The following is a 12,584-nucleotide window of genomic DNA, read 5'->3' as shown; positions in this document are numbered from 1 at the left end:
AAAGTTACAGGTCAGAATTTTAAACATGGAAGCTTTTTCAGTGGATTCAGCATTCTGCCAATGAATAATATAGCCCATAAATTGAAAGTGCCTTTGAAAGATGACCAACCTCTTTATTCTTTATTGTCTTCAATTAGTGTCTACATACTTTAACAACAAAGCTGTCATTCCTCTATTAACAGGAAGCCGAGGTTCTGGTGGGAGATACCAGACCTTTTTATTGTTCTTAGTTCTTCTGATCATCTTAAAATTCCCTCCAAGTAATTTCATCTCCCACACATATTCACACCATTACTTTTGATTCAAGTCGGTTCATAAAATAATTCTGAAATAGCATTTTTAAGGTTAAAAAAAAATGAAGAGTTTTTATCTAGTCATTAGCCTATGAAGAAAGTGACTTCCCCACAGAATGAATCAAGAATCTTTTCCTGAGGATATAAATAGATCAACTAGGTGGGGGTTAATCTTAGATTAGATAATGGGCAAACTGACATTCAACTAGTTAATAGCTTTTCCTACTTCTAATTTTCTAAACATTATGGAGAAGCAGTTAATATATGATTTAAAAGATCTTTAGGCGCTGCTGCTATTATAAAGGTTTCCTTTGCATAGATTGATAATGGCAAATCATTTTTTTTATCAATAAAAAATACTTCCCCCTTCCCATCCAGTTTCATGAGGAACCTGTAACGAAAACATTTGCCAATATTTGAGAAACAGAAGCTTTCTCTGGAAGGTAATTGCAAAATATCAATTTATATCAATGCTTGTGCCTCTCACTTATGCTGATCATCAAAGCTTTTAGTTATAAGGTTCTGACAGAGTAATTTATTGGGTTTTGCGAGATGTTTTTAAAAGAGAAATGAATAACATCTTTTTGGAGTATCTCTTCACCGCAGGTAAGCAATGTTAGAGTTTGTAGGACAGCCAATTAGAGGCAATTATAACTGACTGACCTGCAATGGCATTAAAGTACTTACTGCAACTTACAAGATGAAAATGGTACCTCTATGTATGCATTTGATTTGAAAAGTTCACAGTTCTCAGCTCTTGGCAGGACTAAACCTGCAATCATCGTTTGGGCAAAACAATCAAAATGGAGATGGTTGAAATGATCATTATAACAAGATCTGTAACATTTATTATTTTAATTGTCACATTAATCATAAAACTATTTTACATATTGTTTGAGTTACAAGAAAATAATTTTTGATAATAATTTCAGCTAATGTCAGAGGCAACCAAAATTACCATGGTTATATAAACATGGGCTAAAGAGTGAAGCAAACCAAGGAAAACATGTTTTGCATTTTAATATGATTGGAATGCATAAGAAGTGCAAACAAGCTGATTCCTGAGGACTTTGTCCATTTTCTTTTCAAGCCTGTTTCTAATGTACTTACCAATGAATAAATTGTTCCAATGCTCTTTGGTCATAACAAGCAAATCTGTAGAGTAAAAATTGGTTTTTTTGTTTTTTCAGTTTTTGTCAACTTGGGCACCCTGCCTAGTTATAGAGTTACAGAATTGAAGACAGGCAGCTTCCCCACACCATGCCATCATGATCAAAGACAAGAGGATGTGAAAAAACCCATCACCATAATGGAATGTTATTCACAGCCCTTTTGTCACATAGCAAAGTAAAACACAATTGTCTTATGTAGGATAAAAACAGACGGCATAACATGTTTTTTTTTTCCAAGCCTACATTTTGTTGCCCCCAAAATATATGTGCAGGCCACAACAAAAAAGAGCCAGTTAGGGGTCTCTGATCCCTCTCTGGAAAAAAAGCACAGTTTTGAATAAGAGTAATTCAGCTACGGCCCGGCTAGTCTGTAACATGCCTTCCACTGGTTACCAAGCAACATTATCAATGACGAAACACAGGGGCACTAGACATTGGATGACACTTTCTGTTGGTTGCTCTTTATAAATTTGGGGAGGAGGGCATATGCATGCATCCCCTAGCCCCCCATTTATATTTTAAAGAATCATGAAACATTCTAATCAAATGAGATTTTTTGCTGCAAGAGCACTTAAAATGGGGCTTCATGTGAACAGGAGATAGTGTGAATCAAGTTTGCTCTGTGTAGGGGTCTAGTAGAAGGCCATGCTCCCATGGTGAACTCCATTCATTAGGGATAAGGCCAACCTTAAAGTCCCTACAAAGCTGCTGGGCATGCAGGTTCAATATTGATGTCCTCATTGGAGTGGTGAGGAACATTAACTCCCAGTGTCTAAAATGGGAGCTGATGACATTTAGGATCCTGGTAGGCCTGGGCCATCAGTCCTTAATCAAATAAAACTCATACTGAGTTTAATGAGAATAATTCCTGATTGAAGGGTTGAAGGAAAACACTATGTGTATGAGATACATCCACATCTACATCTGTGCACCAATCCCTACACACACACTATTATTCAAAGTCGGGTACACAAAAGTCAGGAAATGCCAGAATTAAAGCTATCTGTGGTACCAGCCTGCCCACAATTCAGAACTCTCTCACTGGCATCCAGATATTCTCAGTGACCAGTTTTTATTATTCCTAGGAAAAATGACTGGGTTCCTTAGCTCCCATTTTTAGGCCTATTCACCACTATTTTTAATTACACAAATTAAAACACCATTTAGCGAGAAACAATGGGCAACATACTGTACGATCATTAATAAAAATCCTATTAGTACTGAAGGGCAGCACTCTATTGGCATCTGTTACATGGCAGCACGGATCTCCTGACAGCTGTCTCAGGCAGACATGAATATGACGTAGGTATGTGTACATCTGTTGTGGGTATGGGCAACAAATGCATGAAATCATTAAAAAGAACAAGCAGTTCACCTCTTTCCCCTTCTCATCTGAATGCATGCCAACATATCAGCTCCAACTCTTTTTAAAGGCAGAATTTAGACTTGATGAAATAAACAGTAGAAATAATAATAATAAAAACCACTATTTAGCTATTCCTGTTTCCCAGATACCCTTCCTTCCCTAGATCCACTATGCTCACTGTTTTAGTCATTATTTGGAAGAATCATTGCTGCTATTAGCATTATTTTCATAGCACACTCCCCACCAATGCTCACTGTCATGGCTAGTACTTAACATAGTGTCAGCTACTGGGCCTGATCTCAACAGCATTACTGTTCAGAAGGAACAAATAATTTTAGGTGCCTCATAACACATCATAATTTTAGGTGCCTGGAACACATAACATGAGCCACTTTATAGCTGGCCGACTTTTACACTTGCTGAGAATGCACTCTCTGAAAATGAGGTGATTCAAACTGGAGGACCCAAAATTATTTATCTCTTTTGAACACAGGCCAAAATGTACCTTAACTGACTGTTCTGCTGCAGTGAGCAGCACAAGGGGCCTGCTGTAGAAAACCACTATCTTCCCTTTATGCTACTGTGTTATCTTCACATACTGGCAGCCTGTATTATCTCTGGCTGGGCACATGCTAGATTTTGAAAATGTTCCCTTAAATGCTGTGTTTGATTCCAAGCAGGGAACATTCTCTATCTGTCATTATCCTGTCTATGGGTCCACTCTCATTATATCTTGCTTGCACATTCATTCGTTTTCTTGCAAGAATCTTCATGAAACACTTTAGGGCATATGGTTCTTCTAATCCTCATAAATCTGGAATTACCCCAATTATAAAGTACAGACATCATTAAAAAGAAATGACTGTGCAACTACTTCCCAAACATCACTGTCACGGAACTGACAATTTAATTAAAACTGCTGTGCATTCAGTTATAATTAGCTTCTATCAATACAGAAGATGCAGATTTTAAAAAATTTCTCAGACTGCACTAATAAAAATGCACCTCAGTATTGCTACTTAGGGATTAAATTGATTAACAGATATCATCATTCTTGAAGATACGAGAATATCCCACAAAGCAAATCCTCATCTTCATAACGGATCTTTATGCCAGCATGTAAAATAAATTGACTAGAAATAATTACAGCAAAAAGAGAACATGCCTCCAGATAAATTGACATCATGTTGGGTACACAATACTGTTCCCTCTCCTCCCCAGCCATGCACCTTTCTGCTAGAATTAGAGAATGAAGAAAAAAGGAATGATAGGGAACTGCAGGCTAAACAGGAATTTAAATTCGCTATGTTTTTCTTCAGCTGCAGAATTAGTCTGATTCTGAGACAGCCACACGGAAGCCAATGGGGGTCTATGGCCCAAATCCACAGCTAATGGATCATTATTATGGCAGTATTATTACAATTATCATTGTAAAATCATTATTTTATTCCACAGATGTCAACTCTAAAAAAAAAAATTCTGAGAATCTTGAAATGTTTTCCTGTTTTCTCCACGCCTGAAAGCAGCCCCCTGCTGAAAAATCTCAGCTTTGTTCCATTCATTTTACATCAGTTCCTAGATCCCACAGTTTTAAAGAAGGCTTGAAGCATTTAGGGTTCATGTTTTCAACACTGGAAAGCAAGTAAGATGATTTATTTATCTGTAATCTCCTTACTGTTAGGCCAATCTCATGAATTGGCCTGGAAGCGTAACTCATGACTTTTGAGCACTGAGGTTTACAATATGCCTGAATTAAATTATTGATAATTGCATTTACAGTAATTACAAGAAAAGAAAACAACGGCCCAGATTCTGCTTATGTCTGATTCCAAGCTTCTATTTTAACAAAGCAAGGTCCCCAGCCTGCTCCAGAAGAAACATCACGCTGGTCGGTTCAATCAGGCATCTCTCAATTGTTGCTGAATCTAGAAGCAGAGCACTGACAGCATCAAACCATTAGAAAATGCTGCTTCATAGAGCTGCAGAATGCACCCAGCGCTGCAGTTTTGTGATAACATCTGCTGACTCAGCAAATACAAGGATAATGGACAAAAAACCCCAGCCACTTAAGGGCATCGAGGTTAAGAGACACCATAGAGAGCAGAGGTGACTTTGACCTTCTGCTCTTCTCTGACATTCCTCTCTTCTGGAAAGCTGACATTCATATGTGACCCTTGCCTTTCTTACATGTACCTAATCTGAAGTAGCATCCTACCTAGACTCCTGGCAGCCCCAGGCAAACTTTTAGTATCGCCTTCCCCCCCTCCTTCGCCAGAGATAAGGACGATAACAATAAAAAACCCACCATTTTTAGGCCCCCTTTCTGTCCAGGCCCTGGGCGACTGCCCGGTTCACCCATGCCCGTGTCCGGCCCTAATTTGCAGTCCTTAGCAGACGCAGGGAAAGCAGTGGCAATCCAATGGTTTGCACAAAGTAATAAGCAGCTCTTGAAGGGGTGGGGAGTCAATGGTCCATATCTGCAAGAACAAGCCTGGGGCATTTTCCAGGTTTCCTCAGCTTTTTGCATTTGGGTTTAAAAAGACAAATTGCATTAGGAGTGGGACCTTGTGTAAAAAAACCCTGCCTTTAGGTCCAAACAAAATCCTGCCTTCACGATACCGGGCTGTGAAGGGAGAGAGAGCAGAAGACAGCCACCAGCTAGATGAAAAATCCATACTATATCTTGTCACCACCTTGAGCTGTGGGGAACACACCCTGAACCACACCTTACAGTAGCTCTCAAAATCAGTAGTGCACACTGCCTTCTGGCCTCTACTATTATCTACAGCAGATGCAAAGGGGTGCCTCGGTCTTTCTCCTGGGTGGGTAGAGCTAGCTGCCGTAGGGTTAAAGAGCAACACAGCTAGCATTGCCTTAATATATTGAGGAGAAAGGACAATGAGGGCACCTGGTGCCTTGTCCCACCCAAATGCACCTGCTTTCCACTAAGCACAGTTTAGCTAAAGGACTATAATCACATACTGACCCAGTGCGTGTCTTGAAAAATATATTATTAAGCAAAGATGGCTGAATGCTGATGCTCCCTGCAAGGAAGCCTTTGTGTGACTCTACAGGGATATTATAGAATTTGTTATGAAAATAGTCATTTTTGGTTTTGTTTGTTTCAGAAAGTGCTTTCATTGAAGGAGTGTGGGTTTTTTATGCAGTCACTACTGTATTTCTGACACTTTTTGGAAGCAGCCAGCTCCATCTTCCAACAGTGCCGCTTATCTTCTCTTCTGCTTGTGCACCAGCTGCATGGCAACGTGCTGCAGGCTGCCAAGAGGCACAACTGGGAGCCGATGAAATGAGGCAACTTTGAAGAGTCAGACACAGTGCTCTTCTTGGGGTGACGTGCAATCCAGATTGAAAGCAAAGCTCTGTGTAAAGCCAGGCAGTGGAGAAACACAGGCACTCTGCATAATACAAATACCAGATTATGTGATCTGATGGTAGGACCACTGTGCAGCAACTTGGCTGTCAGAGCTGATGAACAACTTGGCTTGGGATGATTTGTTTTTGTAAACCCTCTTAAATATTAGCCCTTGGGTATCATTGAAATTCATTTGTTTTTTTTGTTGAAGAGCTGCATGGTTTGCACAGCTGCTCCTGTTATCTGTAGTCATTCACAAGACCTGCCAGGTGACATACAGGATCTAATTCCCTCTCCCCTCTCCTTCCACCAGCATACGCATGTGGAATTTCACTGGCTAGGGACAGACATTACACATACACTGGTTTAAGTGATCACAAACTGGTTTAAACCTGTAACAGAACAGATGTTCAGTGCACATAAACCAGTTTGAAAATGGCTGAAACCAGTTTGAGATAAACCTGGTTGAATGTAGAATCAGACTTAACTGATTTGAGACAAACCAGTTTTTGCAATGTCTGTTCCTAGTTTAAGTTAAATCAGAGTCCCCCAGCATCCTGGCATGATCTCTGGGCTGGGCGGGGCTGGGCTCTCTGCTTCAGAGAGCTGGGTTGGCCCCTCCCACCTGCTCCCTGGCTGGATCTCCAGCAGAAATTGCACATACAGCGGCATCTGCCTGGCTTCCTCCTGCTCCCCCACTTTCCCTCACCACTCCCTGCTGAAGTGGGAATTTTCGCCCTCCCCTCTATCTTACACAGACACCTCTCAGCATTAGCTAGCATACCACGTGCTGGCTATAGTCCGTGCTGTGGGAGACAGGACAAAGGCAGACAGGACAGTGCCAGCTTAGGGCTTTTGGAGCTAATCAACAGTTAATTGATAATGTCCCTCTGTTCCTTCCTTGGAAAAAGTTTTATAAGAAGAGCTTGAACTAATGAGAGAAGATTTGTTTTCTTAATGGGCTGATAAACACTGAGTTAGGGGTGATAAAAACTGTGTTACCAACTCCCTGCTGGGCTGCTGGGGCAGGAAACCCCTGCCTAATCAGAACATCTTGCTGGGGTCTGACCATGCCCCCTCACAGCTCAGCGCTATGGAAGGGAAAGGGAGCGCTGCACTAGCACCCCCCAGCTTCTAGCCTGAGCCACTGCAGGCATGTGCCTGGAATGAAAAGGGAATTTCTGTCCACCTGCAAATTGGTTCAAGCTCTGCAGGTTAGAGTAACCTGCAAAGACTAAATCAATTCAGGCTCAGATTTTTTGAATGTCTATCCCTAACCACTAAAACTAATGGAGAGATTTGAATTTGACTATATATCTGGCAGTGCTCAGTCAGGCTGGCATACTGTGGTTTTCAGGCTCACTCACACGTAGTGGAAAAAATAACATCCCCTCTTCCTTCTCCCAACAATGATATGTTAATCATAAACTAATTCTTCATGCAAAAATAAGAATACCTATTGATTTTCAGGAACAGTTCTTTAACTGGAAAAGCCTTACGTGCCTTACTAACAGTGTCAGCGCCTATACAACCAGAGGACTCTGGCTGCACAGCCAACATGACTGGCCACAGGCAGAATTGCCCTGTGCCAGGCAAATCCTTTCAGGGTGCAGACTGGGACCAACACTCCTACCCTACTGCTCACCCGATGGTGTTGAATGCAGGCTAGCTGGAGGCAAGAAGAATGTTGCCAGTATGTCAAAAGGCAAAAGGGACTGCTGTGCTCTACAGCTTTTGGCAGCTGATATAGGTTAAACAAGTCAGCCTGCAGGCTGTACCTTTCCCATGGAAGGGTATGTGTGTTGTGTGTGCATGGGGGCACAAAGAACCTGCCTCTGGCAGTAGGAAACTCCACTTCACCAAGGAAATCTAGGGAGCCCATTTTAGCTCTGTAGCACCAGAGCAGCAGAAAGTGGATGAGAAGATTGGAAATCCAGTCCTGGCTTTTCAATGAGGAGCAGTAATCAGGACTTTGCTTTTACTTCTCTTGCAGAGTAAAACTGCTTGGGAAATAGAAAATACTCTCTAAAAAGAATTTAGAAATGAACTATTATTTGAAATTGATTTGCAGAAAAATTCTGGGATTTTTCTAATCAAAGACTTTTTTTTTTCTGTTTGGGTGCATCTACATGTCACCCTATAGTGATGTTGTTACTGCACCGTGCTTTAGTACTTCCAAAAGGAAGTACTAAAGCATGGTGTAGTAATCACCCATACTGTGCCATACTCACAGTGCATGGATATTTTTGGCCACTACTTTGCCACTATAATGGGGGAGCGTGCTGCTACAGCAAAGTAGCTCCCAGTCATCAGTAGACATACGTGATCACTATGGTGACGTAGCATGACATGTAGACGCATGCTTTGATCACCAAAAATTGAAAATAACTCAGTCTGAGATTTTGTAAAAGAATGCCTTGTTCACTGTGCAGAAAACTGATATCCTCCACAGTTTCACTTTCCTGCATGAACAACATCCAAAAAAATACAAACTCAATGAATATATTCCATGAGAACTTTGCATTAGAGAAAAGCCATTTTTCTGAACCAAAGATTTGACTAAAAACCTCATGAAGCAATGGGAACTGAGGAAAAAAATGATGGCACTGCAACAGTAATTTGAAATGTTCAGGTACACAGCTTCATTTGGTGTAAAAAAGCAAATCCCAGTGAGAAACCTGTGTTTTAATTCATTTGGTCAAAAGTGCATTACCAATAAGCTAAATTCTCTACTAACCTCTGTCTTCCAGAAACCTAACGAAATCAAAAGGATGGCATACTTTGGGCAGGGGTGGGCAAATATTTCGGGCGGAGGGCCCCTTACCCAGTTTTGGCAAGCTATCAACGGCCACATGGGTAGCCCCACCCCTTGACAGGTGCCCCGCCCCCTGGTCACCGTTTTGGGACCAATGTCTCAGAGTCAACACTGGTGGGGCTCAGAGTGGAGTACAGGCTGGCAGGGGTCTGTGGAGCCGGATTGGGCTGCACCAGCAGTGTGTGGGGAGCTGACCCAGCTCCATAGAGCCCCTGTTACCTGGGATCCCTGTACTCCTGCTGTCCTGCTCTGGGCCTCACCGGTGCTGGCCCCGGGACACCGGTACGGGGGAGCTGACCCAGCTCCATAGAGCCCCTGTTACCTGGGATCCCTGTACTCCTGCTGTCCTGCTCTGGGCCTCACCGGTGCTGGCCCCGGGACACCGGTACGGGCCCCGTGCTCCCACTGACTCCCACACCTGCTCGCGCCCAGTGCCCCCCAGCCCCACGGTACAGGCAGGGGGCAGCATACAGCCCTGACCCCCTGCTCACTGGCAGAGAAGGAGCTGGGGCTGAGCATGGGGAAAAGTGGCCCCTTCCCTGCCCTGTGGCCAGCACCCCATGCTGCAGCCACTCACAGCCCACACATGGTTGTCCTGAACTGGCACAGGCAGCCCCTGTGGGTTATGAGCAGCTGCAGCATGGGGTGCTGGCCACAGGGCAGGGAAGGGGCCACTTTTCCCCATGCTCAGCACCAGCTCCTTCCCTGCCTGGGGTCCCTCCTACCCTTCCCCCCTACCCCTTACCCGAGTTTCCCGTGCCGGAGGAGCCACATGGTCCCAGGACAGAAGCCCCTGCTGGGGCTTTTGGCTGGGGGATGGGGTCAGGTGGGCCCTGCTGTTACAAGAGCCTGCTGCGGCTGCCCCTGGGTCCTACTGCCCCAGCTCCTGTCATTTTTGACAGGAACCAAGGACAGATAAATATTAATTTTCTAAAATTTTTAGCGGCCCTGCAGGCTGGATAGAATGGCTTCGTGGGCTGGATCTGGCCTAAGGGCCATATTTTGCCCACCCCTGGCTTAGGGGCTAGGAATATACAGGGCCTATTAACTTTCTTAAATTAGTAGTGAGTAAGAAATAAGAACTAATAGCTATTCAAAATTCCAATGCTTGAAATTAGCCACACCCCCCATCTCCTCCTCCCCACTCCTCCCATTATCTCTGTATTGCATTTTTTTGACTTTGGTATAACATAAGACATTGACACCTTCTATAGTTCATTTAAGTCTTTCATCTTTGTGATACACTTGTTTTTTATGTTAAACATTTTTCTTTACTACATCAATTCTGCAGGGTTGACAAGGCGCAGTATCCAATCAGCTTGGTTAGTTTTTATTAACACAATATTTATTTTTCCCTTCATTGTTACGTATGGGGGTAAAGTTGATTAGCTAAGGGGAAAGGAAAGTTGCACACAATTTATCTTCCTTTTCATTTCCATCGATTAAGCTGCACAACATTATCCATTACCTATTCATTTTCTATTTGCAGTACACCTGCTTTTTAGTGCTTTGGTCAAGAAATTGATTTGCTCTTAACCAGGGTTTTCTGTTTATATCTTGGGAGGTAGGATTAACAAAGCATGTTGCTATTTTGTTGCCATTGGTAAATATTTGTGTTCCATTTTTTGTCAATTGAGCTTTCTTTCTGGAAAGAGAACGTGATATAAGAACATCCAGACTGACCTGTTTCCCCACACATCTAAAACTCTACTGTTGGTTAGGCTCAAAGGGCCTGGTTCAACAAAAAACATGCTTAACTGTAAGGAGTGAGGATTGAATTGAAGCGATGAAGACAACTCAGGCACATAAACTCCTGTTTGAGTACCTGCCTGAGGAGGAACCCAGCATATGTCCATGGCCAGGTACAAGGCCTGCTACCACTGAAATCACTTGAAAGACTACTACTGATGACACTCTGCAAGTTCCATAATTTATGGATAGATGATAGGGTCTTTATAATATCAGAGGGGTTTAAAATTCCCCCCAAATCTCTGTTTAAACGCACAATGTAGTGATAAGAACACAAAGTATAAACGACATCAATGCTTCCCTCTTCCCCTCTTCAGCCCCACCTCCCCTGCTACTTGTTTTCAGGATGCAATGGACGTTGATCAGTAGCTCTGGTTATCCAGTGTTATTAACTCAGGAGGACATCAGAGGAGGGGACAATACTTTAGGAAGTCCCACAGAAAAGGTCTTTGAGTAGATTAGGGGGTAATCTGCTAATTCATCAGATTGTTTAAACATAATGCATACAAATGATAGTAGGGGTGAGAGACATTGCTGTTTTTGTGTTAATGATTTCATATAATGCTGCCTTTCCTCCTGAGAGTTGATTAAAATGTAATTTAAATTGTTCCTGTCTTGGAGCTTCATTGTCTATTATCTTGAACTGAGCCGGAGGCACCCTACTGAGAGAAGGCTTAACAGCAGAACATTAGAGGATCCTCTGACTTCTATTTCATTGCAGCAGAATTCTTCATCTTCCCCAACGAAACTTGTTCACTAATCACAGATGATGAACGTAAGCAATAGTGGTTTCCAAAGCCAATTATTAATACACGTGTTCTTTATGGACAGGTTTCTATGGCAGAATATACCATCAGTCACTATTTATAGTCCAAAAACATGTAACAACAAAAAATGAACTTTTGATTTTGTTAGGATTTTGTGTCTTTGCTGGAAAAACCATCAGAGGTGACATTTCTTGGCACCAAATACAAATTAGCCCACTTCCTATCCATCATCTTGAAAAAAATGGTAATTCAAATTTTCAGGATGCCGAGATACTCTTTAATTAGGTGGAAGTTTGTCCAACATTTGTGTGTGCAGTGAAATTAATTGATATTGAAAGGAATAGCATCTTCCATATGTTCCAGGTCCAAATAGAGATGATTCATTCTTCTCTTCTCACACTGAAAACCAGCATCACTTGGCAAAAAAAAATACCAGACACTCCCAAAACAGACTGAGATGTGACATTATTACTTATCCAAACTGTATGCAAAAAAAGATAAGGCATTTTTTCATAATCTCAGTTACATAATCAAGCCCTAGCTGATCAAACAGCCATGGTCATAACACTGCCATGGACTAAGATGAATGGAAATGTCACAGTGCATTTCACCAGGGTTTGTAATATCAGGCAGGATTCAGTTCCTTTCTTCCTTTTTTGTAATCCAAAACCAGAGAATCTTCTCTTATCTCAATTTCAATCCTAACATAGTGCACTGCCATAGATGCTTTACAATATAGCTAATTAGTGAAAGTAACTTCTTTTCTATGTTACCAAAACATTGATACTGATTTCCTACTCCCAGGTTTCTGATATCACTCACTGTGAGGGTGCTCTCTCCCCAGAGTAGCCGAGGCAGATTATAATCTAATTTATAATATCTTCTTAACCAGTGCCTTCCATTCATTTGAATGCAGTTACATGTGATGTATGCTAATGAAGTTTTTCTTAGACTCTGACTTGTGTGCAACTCATTTGCAAACTAAACAATATCATTATATCAGTAAGAAGTGAAGTTGTCTCCAGGGTGTGAGGAAAATCTGTTATTTC

The 12,584-nt window shown here is 42.0% G+C and overlaps 1 protein-coding gene across 8 annotated transcripts in view; it reads right to left on the bottom strand.

Annotated features, from left to right (window-relative positions):
- Positions 1 to 12,584, bottom strand: part of TMEM108 (transmembrane protein 108) — a 273,408-nt gene that overhangs the window by 63,084 nt on the left and 197,740 nt on the right. The gene's annotated exons all lie outside the window — the stretch shown is intronic.

This window comes from Alligator sinensis, unplaced genomic scaffold (genome assembly GCF_000455745.1).
Source record: "Alligator sinensis unplaced genomic scaffold, ASM45574v1 scaffold54_1, whole genome shotgun sequence".
NCBI lineage: Eukaryota > Metazoa > Chordata > Crocodylia > Alligatoridae > Alligator > Alligator sinensis.
Note: the sequence above shows the minus strand (reverse complement) of the source record. Positions and strands in the feature narration are given on the sequence as shown.